The following is a 21,544-nucleotide window of genomic DNA, read 5'->3' as shown; positions in this document are numbered from 1 at the left end:
ATTATTGCTTCGGGTGACGAAGTATTCTGTTCACACCTTAAATTTAGTTTTAATTTGACGGTGCCTTTCATTGTTCTATTCATATGTGTTTCCGCTTGGATCCGAAAATCACTAAACAAACAGTTGATTTGTTTGGTTTCTCTTGTGTAGAAATATAAATGTAAGGTTGTATCTATATTTACACTCTATGATGTGCAGGTAAATCGAACAACTATAAATTATAGGTGTGCCCGTCTAACAGCATATCAATATGCAATGTATTGTATTAAATCCAAATATATAATACATATCTTAACGAGTCCCTGATTGAGTTTTTATATTTGTATGAAATTATATCAATCCGTTAGGCGTTATTTAATAGTGTAATACAATACTCATTGAAACTTGCATAAACTTTTGCGTATATCATTACTAGGGATGTGACAACAGCATATTCTTTACATTTCTTTGGCTCTTTAGTATACATGCGACACATTTACACACTGTTAATCAACTGAGAACCACATCACTTTATATAAAACATAAGATATTAACGGATATATACTCGGGAGTCAAGACAATAAAAAGAATATGCTGTCGTCACTGCCCTAATGAGTATAGAATAATAATAATAATAATAATAATAATAATAATAATAATAATAATTATAATAATAACAACAACAATAATATATCAGCAGTTATTGAATTTAAAATACCTTATTTCTATACGATGTATTTAAATTTTCATGAATGAAACAGCCAGATACGAAATACAAATTTTACAAATGAAATGTGTCCTGTCTACTTTGATGATGGCATCTACTGCCGAAACACATATGGGAATGCCATTTTCTTTTAAAAACTTCATGTTATTATATATATATATATATATATATATATATATATATATATATATATATATATAGAGAGAGAGAGAGAGAGAGAGAGACGGTCGGCAAAACAAATAACAGAGTGCTGAAAAAGATTGAATGAAGTGAATTGAAAAGACAATATGCAAGAGAGGAATGGAGAAAAATAAGAAAGTGCATCTTTCAAATAAACAGATACTAATAAAATCAGACGTAAGACAAATTAAACAACAAAAGAGTACTAATTAAAAGAAAATAGTACAATGATAAAGAAACAAAAACACCCAAGATGAATATGGTTGAAAAAGTAGGTAAAATAAAGTTTTAAAACAATAAACAAGTCAAATATAAGAACGTCAGAAAGAAAGTAAGAACGTTTAAGCGAGGGGAGGTCGTTTAAAAAGGTTAACAAATAATTGATATAGACGATAGTAAAAGGAAGTTTATTAAATAATGAAAGGTAGACAAAATTGACAAACGCAGGGCGAAACTATTTACCAGAATTTAATAGAATTTTAAAATAGAAAACAATGAAGAAAGAATCATTTAATAATAACAAAAGCCACCAAATATTATATATATATATATATATATATATATATATATATAACAAGACTAAATTTATTTTTAAATAATAAATTACAAAAATGGATAAAGAATAAAAGACTTAAGCATAAATGAGAAATTATGAATGAACACTGATACATGAATTCCTCTAAGAAATGAAAGGGGTTATTTAAAACAAAATAACTACGGCGATTGTACATCGATTATTAAATTTCAAGTTGTTGTGTAGCAATCAATTTAAACGTAAGCGTATATAAATTATAGATACTATTTTTTCACTTGTTACGACAGTGGGAAATGACGGAACCCGGATTAAATGTGAGTCAGGACTAATAGAAATTAAGGTGAAAGTGGACTAATATCGAATCTCAAAAATAGGCGCACAAACGGATAACATTTTTATTCTTCCGAAGAATTACACGCGATAAAGATACTAAAAAAAAAAATTGCAGTGTAGCGCGTGAAAGAAAAAAAAAACACTGTGTCACTGATTAAATGATCACAGTATAGTACGAAAAGGTTTCCCATGATGGTCAACGCCGTTACCAAGATCATATGTGAATAGAGTCAGATTGTTTAAAAGGCATGTCATTAAAAATTATTTCCATCCATCATGACAATCAAGACGACAACTTTAAGCCTGACTCACGGTGACAGACAATGGCTAGAGCCCTCCGCAATGATATAAAAAATACAGATAAATCTGGGTCTTCTTTAGCGCTCATGGTATGAGAATGGTATATTAAGCATCCGTTCTCTCGACCCAGGCGTTCGCAATTATATAGATTGCATTTAATTGCGCGTAGAAATAGCGATTAGTCCGTAGGGAACGAATATAAATTTGGGTAGTGATGCACACACAAGCAATAATATCAGAAAGTGATCGATATCTGTAATAAAAGAAACGTTTCGGCAACTAAGACCATAATAGAAAACGTGTTTCGAGAGCATTTCCAATCGAACTATTCAAGATATAGCGTGCTCATACACACGTTATATATATATATATATATATATATATATATATATATATATATATATGTGTATATGTATATATATATATATATATATATATATATATATATATATAGTGGAAATGGTAATTAATAAAAATTGAAGAAAGTGCTCAGTACTGTTGTAGAGCAAATATGCGTTTTATTTTTTTATTACCGTATTTTTCTGTCAAGTTACATTATAGTTTCAGCTACCCTGAAACAATACTGTAACCTAACAGAAAGATATGGTAATAAAAATAAAACGTATATATATATATATATATATGTATATATATATACATATATATATATTAAATAAAAAGCTAGATAATGATATAATTTCCCATATTTTTAATGGAATTTTAAGTTTTAATTTTATTTTTAATACGCGTTTAATCCAGATTTCGCAGAATATAATTAAAACATAAACACTTTCAAAAGATTTTTGAATAAATTAAACCTACTTTTTTATGTTTAAATAAATATTAATATGATTGCCTATGAGAATATTCGAAAATATTAGAATATAACGTCCTTATATTTTAATTAATTCAAATAATTCCATTTTTTTATCATGGACTCGTACATTTTACCTACCGCCGCCATCTTGTATTTAAGGTTTGGGAACCCAGTCGCGCCTAAATATTTATTTAAGCATTTTCATGATTAATGTAATTAGACAGGCTAATACATTTTTTTAAAATAAATAATTGAATTAAATTATAATTACAAACGCCATTAACGGTAAAATATGTAATTTTTAGCGTTGTAATATTGCCTTCATAATTGATCAATCAAGCTTAAACTTTTTTTCTAATACGTGTTTAAAATAAAGATATCTGCCTTCTTTCTATTTTTACATCAAACATGAGTTTTTGAATTGCATTTCTAATTTTTGCTATCACCGTTAGTCAGTTTTTAATTTCATGATAAAAATAATTTTTCCTTTCTTATTTTCGAATTAAAAAGCCACCCTATTTTCCATAAACTATATCATACTGCATTTTCCCAATTGTTCATGGCATAAATCAAGGTTACCAAAAATTTCATTAGAATTTTCGTTTTTAGTAAACCTTTGGTGGTGCAACTTGTAGGGATGTCACAAACATCATCTACACAAATCCATGTCTTCCTAATTATAGTTAATTTTGAAAAAAAGAGAGAAAACAGCTAAATGTACACCCTAACTGGATACCGTATCCTGAGAAAATATCAAAACGACACTTGCAGATATAATTAATAATTATAATTTCAACACCTTGTTTTTTATTTTTTTTCCCCCTGGTATCGACTCTTTAAATTATCCTTTATGTACTGATACATGGAAATTTTACACATTTTAACATGAAATTTTTAATTAATTGTTTAAGATTTAATAGGACACATAGTTTTGTGTTTTCGTAGAACATATTTTTATCTTCATCTGTAAGATAAAAATTATTACTAACATATTCCATGACTATCACACTTTAAAACGGAAAAGATTTAAAAAATTTAACACATGAAAAATTCCGATTACAATCTTCTATCTCGAAGGCACACTGTGATATTTTTTTACGCGCATTCACCATCCTGCTTCAAAATGAGTGGGTGCTTAATGGATCGTTTGGACTTTAAGAGTTCCACTAATAGACACATGAGGAAGGAAGGTATGAAATCCCCCAAAATATATTTATACAATGAATATGAAAAAACGTTACACGAATCTGAAGTAGATACTTTGCTTATAAATCGGTGATAATTTTATATTGATTAGCTAATTACCTGATTTTTAGTAGATTGTTTTCATATAAACTGTTACAAAACTCAACACCAGTTCATAATCAATGTCACTACTTATTACATGATCCTTTTTAACAATGCTAATCCAGGTAAAATTTCAATTTTGACAGGAGGTATACATCCAAACTTATTTTCAGTAAATATCGCAAGCAAATCGGTTATTTTATAACTATTACACACATTTTAAATGATCTGTGACTGTACTACAATCTGATTAATAAATTGATTTTTTTTTCACAAATCAATTTTTAATGTTTCACTTTTCTACGCAATTGTATACATCGACGAAAATAATTAGTCACTACAACATCACCAAAATACGTGTAATGTATTAACGAAATAAAGATCAATTAGAGAATTATATCAAATATAATTAAAAAATTATACCGAATTAGAACAACTTAATTTTATCTGTACTTTGCATTAGTGGTCTCCCTTTACATATATTTTATCACACATTATTGTTTTTTTTATTCCAATATATATATATATATATATATATATATGGGTGTGTGTGTCTGTATGTATGCATGTGTATATCTGTATATGTCTGTGGGTATGTATATATCTAGGTGTGTGTTTTAACTGATTCTTTTGAATCCTCACACAAATCTAAATTGTATATCAGCCAGTGTATTTAGATAGTTTTTGTATCGAATGCTCCCGATGAGTATCAAAATTAGATAATTGAAAAATTCCAATTCATATGGAACAGTCCATGTTCTAAAATTAACACCCTTATACACTTATATACCCTAATATCAAAATTGCATTTTATCACTATAATAGGGCGTAATTAGTCGAACCTAGCGCATTAAATCAAAGGGTTATTTCAATTGTAAAGTAAGTCTGCTATTGTTTTGATTGAAAATATGTTAGGGGAACAAAGACCAGAGCGGTATCCTTAGAACTGGTAATGTTTTGTGCCCAAAGTGTTTTTCTACAAAGTCATTACTTTATTCAATGCATTTTTGCAACAGATTTAATGATACGTCGCTGTTTCTGACGCAAGCCTATGTAAGGAGTAGCTTTCTTCGAGTCTTACACCATCAATATTTGTAAGAGAGAGAAACTTTTTTACAGATCATGAATGAATAAGTTTATTGATTATAACAACGCAATTTGCAATCCACTTTGATCTATTGGGCAAAATAAAAATAGGAGGTATTACTTTTAAAATGCTCCTGGTATAACCGCAATTCCCTTTTTTCCTATTCACATTTTTACTACTAAAATGTCAAAGTATATTCGAAAGTTACCGAAAATTTCAATTTCGCTAAGCTGCTATGGCTGTACACTTTTCCTTGGTCTTCTATTCAGACTTATGACTATTTAGCAATAATAAGTATGATTTTTAATTCTTTAAACTTCGAGGTACCGGCATATTAGAGGACACTATTACGATCATATAAAATGGGTTGACATTTTTTTGTTAGAATTTTTTTATGAAAGTGTACATTATTTTTGCAAGGACCATTTGTAGATTACAAACGTAATTTTAAATTCACTGAACAAAAGAATCGACGCAAAATGTATAGAAGTGGGGGTGGGGAAGAAAAGGAAATAATGTGATTGTGAATTTCACTTGATCGCCACCTTCGCAAGTTTTGTAATTTCCATGGTATAATTGCTATTCAGGAATTATGGAAAAATATTCAAAAACTGTAAAGTAAAAATAATGTTAAGAAAACGAACGATAAAGCTAAAGAAAAAAAGTAAATTACGACGAGTGATTGAGTTACTTTTGGCATAAATGAAATGCAATGAACTCCTCGGCGTCAGAAGTGAATCGATAAGCCGCGATAGAGAAACGGCAAACATGCAGCTTTACATATCTCAGTTGATTCTCATTAAAAATCGATAGATTGCTTAATACAGCATTCGATAAATTATCTATCAATCAAACCGTCTAACATCGCACTACACACGCATTAATAATAAAAAAAGAAAAACTTAGAAGTTAGTGTATCCGATGGCGCTGTCTTAAACAGGACTGAGAGAGAAAATATTACGAAATACCAAGGTCTTATACAAGGCATGAAAAAAAAAACGGAAGCTTAGGAAAGTTATAATAGGAGTAACTGGAGACAGGAAAAGGAATTTCAAAAACTACCCGGAAATATACTCGGTGATCTAAGTGGTAATGGAATAAAAAATATATTCCACGTAAAAATAAACGGTTAGATGCTCCAAAGATTTATCAGGTTTAATGTCTCAGATAGGGCGAACGTCTTGCATAAGCTATGATGTCTCATCAGTAGCTAGAACTAAATAAGTTTAAAAAACATAACAAAGGGAAGACCAGAAATTACACGGTTTTAAATAAGGAACGCTCATGTATTTTTAAACTATAATAATTACTTAATTTCTTGTTGCTTTATCTATCATCTTACCACATAATACAGTCAAGAGTTACTTAAAAATTTGGGAACTTCTGAAGTTGTATTTAACACTTATGAACTAACTTTTATTAAATTAAATACACATATATGATGTTAAGAAGACCTTTGGTCTAATAACTCGTTTACGAGAACACTTTAAATTTTGGAACCGCTTTTATTTTCATTCAAAATATAATTTAAATTACATCAAACTATTTTATATCAAAATATTTTCATATTTTAACTCTTGTACATTAGGACGTTTTTTTCTAAAATATATAGTTTTATTCAGTTGATGCCAAAATAATGCTGTTTTTTAACGTATATATATATATATATATATATATATATATATATATATATATATATATATGTGTGTGTGTGATAAAAAACGGCATGATGTTTGCACCAACGTAATAGTAAAACTATGATTTAAAGTGGAGATGAAAGAGAAAACAGGATGCATCCTTGTGATACAGATGTCGATTTTAATTTGAATCAAATGTGAAATTAAATGACAAGAAATTAAATTAAATATCATTCCTCTATGTTATTAACGAACTAGAATTGTGCTTCTTAGCCAGACAGATCGCAATACGAGGACATATGTATTGGAATTGACGTGCACTTACAATTCAAATAATATAAAATATATTATAGATGAGCCCTTTAAATAGAGTTCCGAGGCTAATAATAGATTTTCTCCTCATTGTAATATAACCACGCGATATCCTATCGAATAAATACGTCGACCCAAGCGTTTATAATGTAGATTTTTTCTCATTCGCTTTATTTTCGCGTCTAGGCAGCGTCGTATTTTGCATTGACGGCTTCCAAGGGTATTTACATGACTTTATAAGTATAACAACAAGACAAAATGCCCCCAAAATGCAGAAACTCTGAGACATTCTGCAAACTGGCTGTGTGTTTTACACCAACCACACTCTGGCATCAAGGTCTACAACCGAGCTCGTTTAAAGTCACTGTCAAATAGTCGGTTGATTATTTCATTTTCTATCACGTCCGAGCGACAACCTGCTTCGATTTTGCCAAATAAAAACCGTCGTTAACCGTTGCAATTCGGAGACTGTCATGAATTGTGCATAACTGCCGTAAAATTCGTAGACACATCTGAGAAGCCCGTAAATATCTTGCCTTTATATATATATATATATATATATATATATATATATATATATATATATATATATATAACTTTCAACAATATATAAGCCCTTAATATCATTTTAAACTATATACGATGGCTAGACCAGAGCCTGTGTGCTTTGGGGAGTGTGGAGCCAACATTTAATTGCCATTGCTCCCAGGTCAACTCTAACCGGAGTGGTAGTACCTTTTAGGACCCCAACTATGGGTTAAATAGAAACCGACTTGAAAAAAAATATTCTATTAAAAAATCCTCTTCAAAATCACTGGATTTGGCAATAAAATAACCTGAAAAACGTTGATATGCCGTAAAACAAAATCAAACTGACCAAATATATATATATATATATATATATATATATATATATATATATATATATATATATATACACAACATTATTTTTGCACCGAGCTTATATATGACCTTTTGTTTCCGGTCGCTGCAACAACTTATAACTTCACATCAGCTCTATTTTCTTAGCTTAGTATCACATACCCATGGCACCTGCAATCGCAAAATAGCTATTTGACATGATAACCTTGGATGTGTAGCGAATGTGATTAAACCCAACGCACTGTTGTTATTCAGTATTTCAATTCCCTTACACAATGTGTTACATATAATTGCTTAATACAAAGTGTTGTAACATTAATTTAAAATGTCAAAAAAAAAACTTACAAAAATGTTTATGCAATAACACTTTCACGTTCTAAACAGCCCAGTCGGCAATTCATTGTTTTCTAAGATTATGATCCAATAATAATATGATGCAAAAATTATTTAAAATATTTTAGTAAGGAGCGTTTTTAAGTGCCTCATTAAAATGTATGGTTTTAATAAATGATAATAACTTAAAGGATAACCTTTGGTATAAACACGTGAACGAGAACATACTTAATATGTTGTTTTTACACATTATACATTTTATATCAGAAAGTCTATCTAAAGATAGACTTTCTGATATAAAATGTACCAAACATTTAAGTTATTTTTCTTCCCCTTTGCACACTTCAATTATTCTCTGCAAAGTCATAAACAAAAACAAATAATTTCCTCTACTATACAGCCAATCGAACTATCTTAATAAATATCCGAAGTTATAAAGAAATTGAAGTCTAAATGCTTTTAATAAAATTATCTAATGAGTATTAAAGTAATAATGCATAAAGTATAGCGACCAAATTATATACCGTGAATTATTTCTATCGATAATGTTATTTTTTTATAATTAGAATTAAAATATCTACTAATATAACGACGCTCCGCATTAAAGAACCTGCAAATGTTGATATGTATTAAAAATCCAAATGTATGACATAATTTGTAAAATCTTATTCGCCTTATTAGATATGTCAGCCCATGTTACTCGAACACAGTAACTAGCTCATGAAACAAATACCTGAACGCATTATCTAGCTCATGAAACAAATACCCAAACACAGTAACAAGCTCATGAAACAAATGCCCGAACACAGTAACTAGCTCATGAAACAAATACCCGAACACAGTAACTAGCTCATAAAACAAATACCCGAACACATTAACTAGTTCATGAAACAAATACCCAAACTACGTAACTATCTAATGAAACAAATATCCGAACACTGTAACTAGCTCATGAAAATAAATATCCGAACACAATAACTATCTCATGAAACAAATACCCGAACACAGTAACTAAGTCATGAAACAAATACCCGAACACAGTAACTAGCTCATGACACAAATACCCGAACACAGTAACTAGCTCATGACACAAATACCCGAACACAGTAACTATCTCATGAAACAAATACCCGAACACAGTAACTAAGTCATGAAACAAATACCCGAACACAGTAACTAGCTCATGACACAAATACCCGAACACAGTAACTATCTCATGAAACAAATATCCGAACACAGTAACTATCTCATGAAACAAATACCCGAACACAGTAACTAAGTCATGAAACAAATACCCGAACACAGTAACTAGCTCATGAAACAAATATCCGAACACAGTAACTAGCTCATGACACAAATACCCGAACACAGTAACTAGCTCATGAAACAAATACCCGAACACAGTAACTAAGTCATGAAACAAATACCCGAACACAGTAACTAGCTCATGACACAAATACCCGAACACAGTAACTAGCTCATGAAACAAATATCCGAACACAGTAACTAGCTCATGAAACAAATATCCGAACACAGTAACTATCTCATGAAACAAATACTCGAACACAGTAACTAGCTCATGAAACAAATACCCGAACACAATAACTAACTCATGAAACAAATGCCCGAACTCAGTAAGTAGCTCATGAAACAAATATCCGAACACAGTAACAAGCTCATGAAACAAATATCCGAACACAGTATTTCATGAAACAAATACCCGAACACAGTAACTAGCTCATGAAACAAATATCCGAACACAGTAACTAGCTCATGACACAAATACCCGAACACAGTAACTAGCTCATGAAACAAATACCCGAACACAGTAACTATCTCATGAAACAAATACCCGAACACAGTAACTAAGTCATGAAACAAATACCCGAACACAGTAACTAGCTCATGAAACAAATACCCGAACACAGTAACTAGCTCATGACACAAATACCCGAACACAGTAACTAGCTCATGAAACAAATATCCGAACACAGTAACTAGCTCATGAAACAAATATCCGAACACAGTAACTAGCTCATGAAACAAATACTCGAACACAGTAACTAGCTCATGAAACAAATACCCGAACACAATAACTAACTCATGAAACAAATGCCCGAACTCAGTAAGTAGCTCATGAAACAAATATCCGAACACAGTAACAAGCTCATGAAACAAATATCCGAACACAGTATTTCATGAAACAAATACCTGAACACAGTAACTAGCTAATGAAACAAATATCCGAACACAGTAACTAGCTCATGAAACAAATACCCGAACACAGTGACAAGCTCATGAAACAAATACCCAAACGCAGTAACTAGTACATGAAACAAATACCCGAACACAGTAACTAACTCATGAAACAAATGCCCGAACACAGTAACTAGCTCATGAAACAAATACCCGAACACAGTTGCTAGCTCATGAAACAAATATCCGAACACAGTAACTAGCTCATGAAACAAATATCCGAACACTGTAACTAGCTCATGAAACAAATACCCGAACGCATTAACTAGCTCATGAAACAAATACCCAAACACAGTAACTAGCTCATGAAACAAATACCCGAACACTGACACTAACTCATGAAACACATACCGGAACACAGTAACTAGCTCATGAAACAAATGCCCGAACACCGTAACTAGCTCATGAAACAAATATCCGAACACAGTAACTAGCTCATGAAACAAATACCCGAACACAGTAACTAGTTTATGAAACAAATACCCGGACCTTAGTAGTGTCTGTGATGCCACGATCAGACAACGCTCTCTTCACCAACCTTTCAAAAGCGACAAATGCCTTCTGAATTCGCCTGTGGATTTCAGTGTGGAGACAGCCATCCATCGAGAAAGAACTACCAAGGCACAAAATGAGTCAACCACTACCAGTCTAGCATCACAGACTCTGCTGTTCAGCTCCACGTATGACTGGTCCGGTGCAAGAGTGAACATAACCTTTGTTTTAGACAGACTGTTCCTCAGACCAAAGGCAGTGCAGGAGTCAGCAAAACTATCCATTATATGCTGCATATCAGTATCAGCGTGCGACAAACACCCAGCATCATCTGCATACAGTAACTCCTTGACCAAGACATGATGCAGCTTGATTCTGGCATTAAATATTCAAAGTTTAAAAAAGCGACCTGTGGTTCGAAATTTTAACATGAAATCTCTATCGCAATCTCGAAACGTATGTGCAAGTAGAGCATCAAAATATATAGAGAAAAGAGTAGGGGCAGGAATATCACCTTGTTTGACACCATTGTCAACTGGGATATCATAAGACAATTTTCCGTTAAACGAGACTCGAACTTTCATGACCCTGCGGAGTTCCTCGACTATCTTAACAAAGATTGGAGGACATCCTACTTTCTCTTAGATTAACCAGAGAGAATCCCTGTTAACAGTGTAAAATGCTTTGGTTAGATCCACAAACCCTTGATACAGTGGTATCTGTTGTTCAATGCATTTCTTCTTAACTTTCCGGGCTGTAAAATTCATATCCGTAGTTGCTCTGGCAGACCTAAAGCCGCTTTGTGACTCTGGAATAGCATTAGGACAAACATCCTCCAGTAACCTGTTTAATAGAAGTCGTGCGAGAACTTTCCCAACAGCTTCCAAAAGCATAATCCTACGGTAGTGGTCACAAACATTCTTCTGTCCCTTTCGTTTAAACAGAGTCACCAAGACACCATCAATCCAATCCTGTTGAACAGGGGCACCTTCCCAGACTTCCTATACAAAACCAACGATAGCATTAGCAATATTCGCACCTCCAATCTTAAGAAGCTCCACGGGAACACCATCCAAACCAGGTGCCTTGCCACTGCTGATTTGTGCGATACCAAACTGCACCTCAACCATATTAGGTAAACGATACATTCTGAATATGATATCACATTGTATCAGCATCTATTGCTGAGGGATTGTTAAACACATCAGTAATGTGCTCTTGCCATCTTTTCAAGATATGTTCTGGATCCTTAATGACAGCAGAACCATCTATCCACATCTAGGCAGATATTGAAGAGGTAAGAGGACCATAAATTCCATAAAATTCCTTCCAATTTTTTTGTGTAAAACGCCTTTTGGATCTGCTCCGTTATATTCATCCACCATTTTTTTAGTTTTGCTTAGCTCACGTTGCAATCTGGCTTTGACCTCTTTGAATTGTCGAAAATTAGTTGTATGATCAGAATGATATTCACGAAGTAAAGATTCATAAATTGTCTGTCTATTAATCAGCAACTGATTAAATTACATATTGTTGTCATCAAAACAGTCCTTGTTCTTATCCCTCTTGAAGCCAAGAATTTCCGTACCAGCAGAATAAAACCGAGTCTTAAAATTCACCAATATACCATCACATGCAAGATTATCGAGCGTTTCCGCCATACTCTTTTGAACTTCGAGCAACTTTTATTTGGCGACATCAATACGGCTAGGTATCTTAACACAACTGTGGCGCATTTTTTACAGATTCGTAAATTAAACTTTCCTCTCACCAACTTGTGATCAGTGTTACATTCAGCCTTGCGTATGACAGGAACAGTATATGCATCTCGAAGGTCGCGTTTTAGAATTAAGATGAAGTCAATAAAGTGACCATGCTTTGAACGTGGGTGTAGGCAAGTAGTTTTGTGCTTCAGTTTACGGATAAAAAGTGTTACAGATCGCAAGATTAAATTCTGAACACAGCTCTAGTATCTTTAGGCCATTAGCATTCATGATACCGATACCCTAGCGGTCAAGAGAACTCTGGGTCTCATAGTGTTTCCCAACACGTGGATCGAAATCACCAAGAATAACAATATATAAATGCATATATATATATATATATATATATATATATATATATATATATATATATATGATATTTATTAACACGTCTCCTGTTTTCTCGTATTAATTTGTATAAGAGTGCATAAAATAACGATGTAAAACAAATTCTATGCTAAACCAATTTTAATACCAATCATAATAAAATACATTAGGTATTATGTAGGAAGTACTATAACTCTTGATATTTGGTAAATATTCGTATGTATAATGATGGTTTTATAAATTAACTTTTCTCTCTTAATAGTAAGGTTAGAAGTATTACATGCATGGCATGTGTTCACAACTTTTAATATTATAGTTACATATGTTTATGCAGAATATTCACATCTAGAATGATAAACTTTCGTAATAGGTTAAGCAATATGAGCTATATTCTCTTTAGTTTTATGATAAGAGATAAGGGATATAGCAAAGATAATAAAGTATTAAGTATTTGTATGAATAACAATAAAAATTAACACTTAAACTCATAAGATTAATCAGGAGAATAAATGATTTTACATGGCACAGAACATCCTGTGTGATTGTAGTTTATATCTCCTGATAAGTCCCACACAACATTTGGGCGAGACGTTGAGTTTGACACTTTCCGCATTTGTATTTTCATTCACATCATTTATGAATTTCTGTACCTAATAAAGACGCAATATGCACCATCATCATACAATACACGATGTGAATTGATTCCGACACACACATATATGCATTGAAAATATAAGAATCTCTTGAAATTAAGCGGAAGTCATATGTGTATTCTTCTTTCCATATACTTCAGGATTTGTGCTTTAGTATAATTATTTTATTAAAGCAATATACAAGTGTATAGTTCAAGATCAAACTTTGATGTGACTACCTATTTAGATCATTATTTTAGAGGGTTAAAAATATAGATTGATAAATAATAATAATAATAATAATAATAATAATAATAATAATAATAATTAAAATAATAATAGGTTGAAAATATCAATAAATATGTGATTAAAAGAAAGTTGATGTTGAAAAAATTGTCACACACCCAAATAGTAGATTAAATCCGAATCTTGAAAATATTAACAGAAAAACATTATGCTTTTCACTTTTTTCCTTGTTTAATAAATAATCACTAATCTTGAATGTTTATTATATTTATTGAACTTCAAGTAAAACTTATTCAAATAGTTCGATTTTATCACAGAATATTTTTATATCACTGATGGTGTAAATAGAAGGTGCGTGCATAAAATTGTTGCAGTTCTTGATGTTTAAAATAATTGTCATCACTTCAGTCAGTCTTGGTCTCAGTTATCACTTGGACTCCCATTGAATCCTCTCATTTTCCTCGACCGATAATGTAAAAACCACATGTCCTTTGCAGAATCGTACTTATACACATTCATTGCATTTATGTAATAAACAGCGGTTCGGAAATAAAAATAAACTATATAGTTATAGAATATGTCCATAACTTTTTACATATTCTGTTGGTAGCAGTAACGATCACTAAGGTTAAACTTACAAGTCTCATGTTCGTCAGCCCATCACATTCAAAACATTTTTTCAACAAAATCTGAACCTGAAAAAAGACAGACCGCATTCTCTAAAAAGGAAATTAAAGTAAAAAACAAAGTTTTCCTTTAACACTTGAATATTCATCTCTCTTTTTACGAATGATAAAATTCACAGAAGTGTAAGAATTAAAATTCTCAATTAAACCAAACGTTATAATTACGGCCACGTTTGTAATGAGAGTGTCATTAATTTTACTTTACTGCAAGATGGATTAAAATGAAAATATAAATATGTTATTGGTTATATTGGGAAGTAATGGTGGTCTAGTTGTTAAAGACACGAACAGAAGACATAAATTTCTTAAGCCTATTACATTTAGTTCCGCAAATGTCACTTTCAATTATGATGCTGTCGACCTTCGCGAAATTTCTCCCTAATCCTCGATGTCTTTTTAAAAAGAACTATGGATAGAAAGATATCGAAGAAGCAATGTCATCAAAATAATTTACGGATTCATACAATATTATGATGCGTTTTTTTATGAGGTTGTGGATAGATAATTGTGATTATTGTAGAATTGAGTAATTTGTCGATAAGGCTATTGTGGAATCAACAAGAGATATTTGATCACATTGAGACGAGGTTTCTCATTTGAGCATTCTATGGGAACTATGAATGAAATACATTTATGTGTTAGGTGTGTACAAATCAAAATCAATAATTCTACTACAAGAAATTTTCTTAATTTTGCTGCAACTTTTTTTCCATACGAGAACCATAAAATATACAACATTATTTGTTCTGTTTCTTTCCTTCCTGCCTTTTTCTCCATTTCTCCGTCTATCTTTATTTTATTCATTTCTACTATCCGGACCCGTAGAAATTCCACATCAGCTGCTTTCATATGTTATATTTTGATGCTGGCCTTCTGTAGATGTTCAGCGTAAATGAAGAAGCTCTGATAATATTTTAGTTATTTTGATAAAACTTCAAAACTATTTATCTAAAGAAGCAGTGACGCCGGCGTAGCCAGGTCGTAAAGTACGCTTAAATATGGTATTTTAATGATTGCAGCTTTTGTTTATATTATTATACAGTTAATTTTCTATCGAAAGTTATATAATATAAAGTTGCGCTTTTAAAAATACAACATGTATATATATGAATTTGATGCATCAGCTTGAATCGAAACCGAAAGCAAAACTTTGGAAAAAGTATATATATACATACATAGATAACTTCTTCAGCGAAAATCGAAACCGAAACACCAACATATGGAGAATTCTTGATAAAATTATTACAAAAAATAGATTACTGGAGTGCTATCAGCTATAACAGAAACCGAAGCTTTATACACCGCTATTATGTTACAACGTAATTATACCGGTCTAATAATGTGACAATAATGATCGTTTGTTGATCTCAAACTTATATATAAAAAAATGAAATTATTTTTGCAACAACCTTATAAAATAGAGACGTTTTTTGTTGCATATTGAAAACGGGCAATAATACAGGGTGACCCCAAATAAAACGGGCCCGACTCTAATTATGCCCCGTTTCTTAGTGTTTTGTCCGAATGAAATGACATGTTGGTCATAACTAGTTTATTGTATTCAAACATCACATCAAAACACTAGGGTATTTGGCCTTTTTTCTCCGTTATACAGCATAGCCTCCATTTAGCTTTTGTTTTTTTTGTTTTTGGTCACTTACTCCTATATAATGTATACAGTAATACTAACTCGTATATACATTATACTAGTATATCAATGAGGAACGGAAAAATACTTTTTTGATATCTTAACTCGATCAGGATAATCGCGATCTTTGATTTCCAGAGAAGAAACAAATGATATTTTTACACCAGTAAGATTATTCCGATTACCTCCGACGGCTAAGTCTCCCAAATATTTATTTTTTTCATAAATGGTATTGCAGAAACTTATTCGATCGTGTTTCGCCTACATGTAAGTACATTCAGGTTTGCCCAAATTAAAACAATATAGGAAAGTCATTCGGTGCTTGACCTAATTTTGATAAAAGTAAAGTCGCTCCAAGAAAATCCTGACAATCACAAAAATGACATACACAACAATTAACTGTACTCATACGAAATCACAGCATAGATGCGCCACTCGATGTATGGACAGCCAAATGATCACAGAACCAATAAAACTCATTGCTGCGGTCCAAAGATTGCCGGAAATTCCTCCTGGTTCTTCTGCAGTTTAAACCCCGTTGTTTTTTTTTTCGTGAGTCTCACTCGGCAACGCCCGCTGGACGACGGAAACCGCGGAATTATACTGAGCAACAGGTCAATAAAAATAACGATCAAAAGAGAAAAAAAAAACGAGCAATCTACCGTAATGATTTCATAAATGTTTTATTAACTTTTTTATGGCAACTGGGGGGAGGGGGTAATAAGCTTTCTGCCTTTGGATTAATGGACAAATATGTTTTGGCGGTAAAGGTGCACTATCTTTCCATCTTCAAAAAATCTATTAAAATTAGAACTGCAATAGGTTTTCGAGGAAGCTGATAACGAAAATACCGTTTAAAATTCCAGGAAACGAGTAGTTTCCAAGATATGGAGAAATTATAGTTTAATAAAGGGCGGGATCACTGTTCTATATTAATTTAACATGAAAAGAACACCCACTCTATCGCTACCTTTTTAGGGGCGTATTTATTCATCTTTTTTTAATGGTGCAGTTTATTTGGTAATTGTGGCATGCCAGATCAACGAAAAACCTACCTTAAAAACTTGTTTGCTAGATATTTTCGGGTGTGATGAAAACCAATATCGCATTTCAATTTGCTACAAATAAATATCTTCCAGATATTAAGAAATGTAAGTCTTTATGTTATAAGTAGTGGACATTGTTGTACTCGAAATCGCGCATAGCAAGAAATACTAATTTGCGAAAATGCGATATTCATTTTCAGCACAGTTCATAACCTATAGGAAAACTTTTTTTTAAAGATAGGTTTTTGTCTTCCAGATTACAATAAATAGCGCCCATGAATATATAACAGACCCCCCCAAAAAAGTGTCTATAACGTACGCGTTAATTTTATGTTTAATTAATATACAAAGTGATCCCTCACTGTTTGCAACTATGATTTTTTTAATATTTTGAAGACTACTCGTTTCCTGGAATTTTAAACACTGTTTCAATTTTCAGCACTATCGAAAACATATTATAGTGGTAATTTTAAAAGATATAAGAGAGTGGAAAGATAATACACGTTTAACATTTCTATGTTTTGTTTGTATATGGACGTGTTTTGACAAGCTTCTGGGTTTTACCTTTACTCCTGATCTGAAGTGGAACACGTACATTAAGTCTGGTTGCAAGGTCGCTGGAAAGATGGTGGGATCCTTCTACCGCTCCAGAAGATATATCACTACTGATGCAATTCTCTATCTATATAAAGGCCAAGTACGTCCAAGGATGGAATACTGTTGCCATATCTGGGCAGGAGCTGCTAAAAACAGCCTACCCTGCCTTGACAGAGTACAAAATAGACTTCGTGGCTTAGTGGGGGATGCCCTTTTCTCTACCCTGCAACCTCTCTCCCACAGAAGAGACGTTGCGAGCCTATCCTTGTTTTATCGTTATTTCCATGGCAGGTGCTCGTCTGAACTCCAATCTCTGGTCCCCCCTCGCCAATCTTTCACGAAAATCACCCGTCTAGCTGAATCCACTGTGAAAAATTTCCCCCCACTCTTTATTTGTGCCTAAATCAAAACGCGGATTCCATGAAGAAAGCTTCTCTCTTAGAACCGCACGCCTGTGGAACTCTGTTCCGTCTGCCTGCTTCCCACCGAACTACAACTTGGATGTCTTCAAGTTCAATGTTAACAAATTCCTAATGAACCGCCCCCTAAGTAAACACTTCATCAAATCTTCACACTAACGTAATGTACTTGCAATAACCCTTATCCCTGAGTGGCTTCCGGGCCTTGATAATTGGTGATCACTGTGTAAAAAAAAAAGTTATGTTGGTATATTTTTGCGACCTAACCCAGCGTTGTATAAACACCCCCAACCTACCAATGTTAAGCACGACTTTCGAAGTTGAAAGTGTTCATTTCGAAAGCCGTTCTAAACATGGAAAGATAGGGGTTAATTATTCTGAAAGCCGTTCTTAAAATGGGGTGGATGGAGGTGTTTATACTACAATGGGGGAAGAACCCCGAATATACTGTGCGCTTTCTTTCCTTTTTTTCTTTTAAACTTTGACCATTCCTTTCTTTGTTTTTTCTAATTTTTACTATCTGCTCTTTGGTGTCTTTTGTGCTCAATCGGCGAATTCCGTCGCTCGCCGGGCGTTGCCGAGCGAACTCACGCCAAAACTGGCCTTAAACGTCAGGTGCACCTTTATGATATATAGGACTGCTAAACCATAGAATGTTCTTACGAATCCCTTCTTCCCTGACTGTGCTAATATGCAGAACTCGAAATGTAATGTAAAGATACATCTCGCTGCTTAATTCATTACATTCCCTGTTAGATATGGCTCCAAATACTAATTATTTAAGTTCTTTATTGAAATATTCTTGGTTAACGTGAAAAGGTGTTTTTAAAATAATTCGATCGAAAAAGAACATAATTTTGTCAAAATGTTACATAACAGAAATAGAAGTAACGAATTGCATTTACATACCATTGGACAAGTCTTCCTATAAATCATCAGATAACCTTTGTCCTCCGCCATAACCAAACACTTACCTAAAATACAAAATAAGCAGTACATATATTAGAATACAATTCAGGAAAAGTATATATATATATATATTAAAATCGGAACAATATATTTCATATTAATTGTTCAGACAATAGAAATAGAGCAAAGAGAGTACAAGTAAAACACAAAACGAATTATGTATTGATCGCAATTAAATAATAATAATAATAATAATAATATGCGGGAGAATTTGTGAAATTTATAAAAAAAAAGGGAACACGTGTATTCGTTAGAATTTTGTTAATATGTTAATACTTATAAAACTATTAATACTTTCTTTGAGGCAAGGTATTCGTTCACTTAAGTATATATTTGTGTTCCTGCATTTTACTTGTTCTGTTGTTGCTTGTTCAGGTAAGCGGCTGTAAGTAATGGCAGATGACCAAAGTTGGACTCTATCTATTCTACCCGATATACACTTGGATGTCAATTATAGTGCAACAGCAAAAATTAATAAATCAATATCAAGCACATGCAAAACAAGAGATTGGACAAATTAAATCCCAGTCTGAGATGAAGGAATAGTAACGGTTAGACAAAACTAAAAAAAAAAGTCGTTTTGTTGTTTTTTTAATCGTGTCATCAATTTTTAGCAGGTGAAATTCTTCGCTGTTGATATCAGATTTTTACACTGTTTAAAAACTGCCTTTATCTTTTACATAGCTGATAGAATTAGCATACACGTCTTTTTTTTCTTTTTCACACTTCTTCACACTTCAGCCTTTTTATCGTTCCCTCCCTTCATTTCTTATTCACTCTATCTTGCTATCTTAAAAAATACAAGCAGACATAATGGCGCGCGCGATTTTATAAGCGCCATCTTTAGTTTTTATTTTTTCTTCACGGTTTACATAACATTTGTCAGAATCCTAAAAGCGACATGTAAGGGAAAGCGGTAGGGTGAGAGAAGACTTGTGTTCTGGATAGAAGTTGTAGAGGGAGAAAAATCCGATTCGACCTCGGGCACGAGGAGGTGTTTTTCTGACGCTTCGGGTGTCAGAAAACATTACCTTTAGAAAAATAATAAGTTTCGCATCAGATTCCCTGACATTTCGTTAGAATTTTACTAATGCTCTGACGTACAATATCAAACTGTTTTTCACAATAAAGACAACAATATATCGGCGATCATTTGTTTCATCTACACTTAATCTTTTCTCTCATAAAATATATAATATATATATATATATATATATATGAAAATATTTATGTTTATATATATGTATAATTATATATATATACATATATATACTTATATATATTCTTGTATATACATATATATGTATATATATACATATATATAGTTATATATATAGTTATATAGCTATATATATATATATATATAGTTATATTATGTAATAACTATTCATATTGTGGATATAGAGACAGGTCTAATATATAAAGAGAGTCAGTACATTTTAATCCTGCCGGGAATATGTAATACACAATGAGAGGTTGATTTAGATATATAGATAGATAGACAGAGAGATTGATAGAGATATTGGCATTTATACTCTTGATAGTTCTGTGAATGGGAGTGTTTCTATGACATTGGCACATATATTTCTTCACCTATTTTCGGGATGATTATTTTCACAAAGTTCTGATAATATAAATTCACAATACCTTTCTGTTGAATAACCTAACACGAAGACGCAGATACAAAATTGTGAAGTTGTTCGTTTATTCCATTTCGAACGGTCAATGACTTTGCATCAAGGAATTCAGTCTCTACATTATTTTCTTCTTCTAACCTTTGCTTCCCAAGGCGTATATCAGCTCTGTTTGTCCGACTCTGTTCGACCTCTGACTTCTCTCCTAACTGACCGACTACCTTACTGACCTAAAGCCGTGTATATCGGACTAGTAGGCTCACACGCCTCCGTCTCTAAGCATGCAGTGTTCATCACGTTTTTACAATGAACGATTTCTCTCTAACCTAATTTTCCCAACCCACTTTACAAATAGGTTTAACATTTCAGATCTAGATTCCTTATTTGTATTTCATTTTATTAATAGAAACAAAATTGCAT

General features: G+C 32.3%; 1 long non-coding RNA gene across 4 annotated transcripts in view; it reads right to left on the bottom strand.

The window, feature by feature from the left end:
• Window positions 1–21,544, bottom strand: part of LOC145292079 (uncharacterized) — a 564,064-nt gene that overhangs the window by 485,981 nt on the left and 56,539 nt on the right. Inside the window, exon 2 of one of the 4 annotated variants that reach the window (XR_013869543.1) lies at window positions 15,015–19,495. The exons of the other annotated variants lie outside the window; for them this stretch is intronic. This is a non-coding gene — a long non-coding RNA (uncharacterized LOC145292079). Of the gene's footprint in view, window positions 1–15,014; window positions 19,496–21,544 lie in introns of those variants that run through there. 4 annotated transcript variants of the gene reach the window in all.

This window comes from Euprymna scolopes, chromosome 13 (genome assembly GCF_053919585.1).
Source record: "Euprymna scolopes isolate OS-2025 chromosome 13, ASM5391958v1, whole genome shotgun sequence".
NCBI lineage: Eukaryota > Metazoa > Mollusca > Cephalopoda > Sepiida > Sepiolidae > Euprymna > Euprymna scolopes.
Note: the sequence above shows the minus strand (reverse complement) of the source record. Positions and strands in the feature narration are given on the sequence as shown.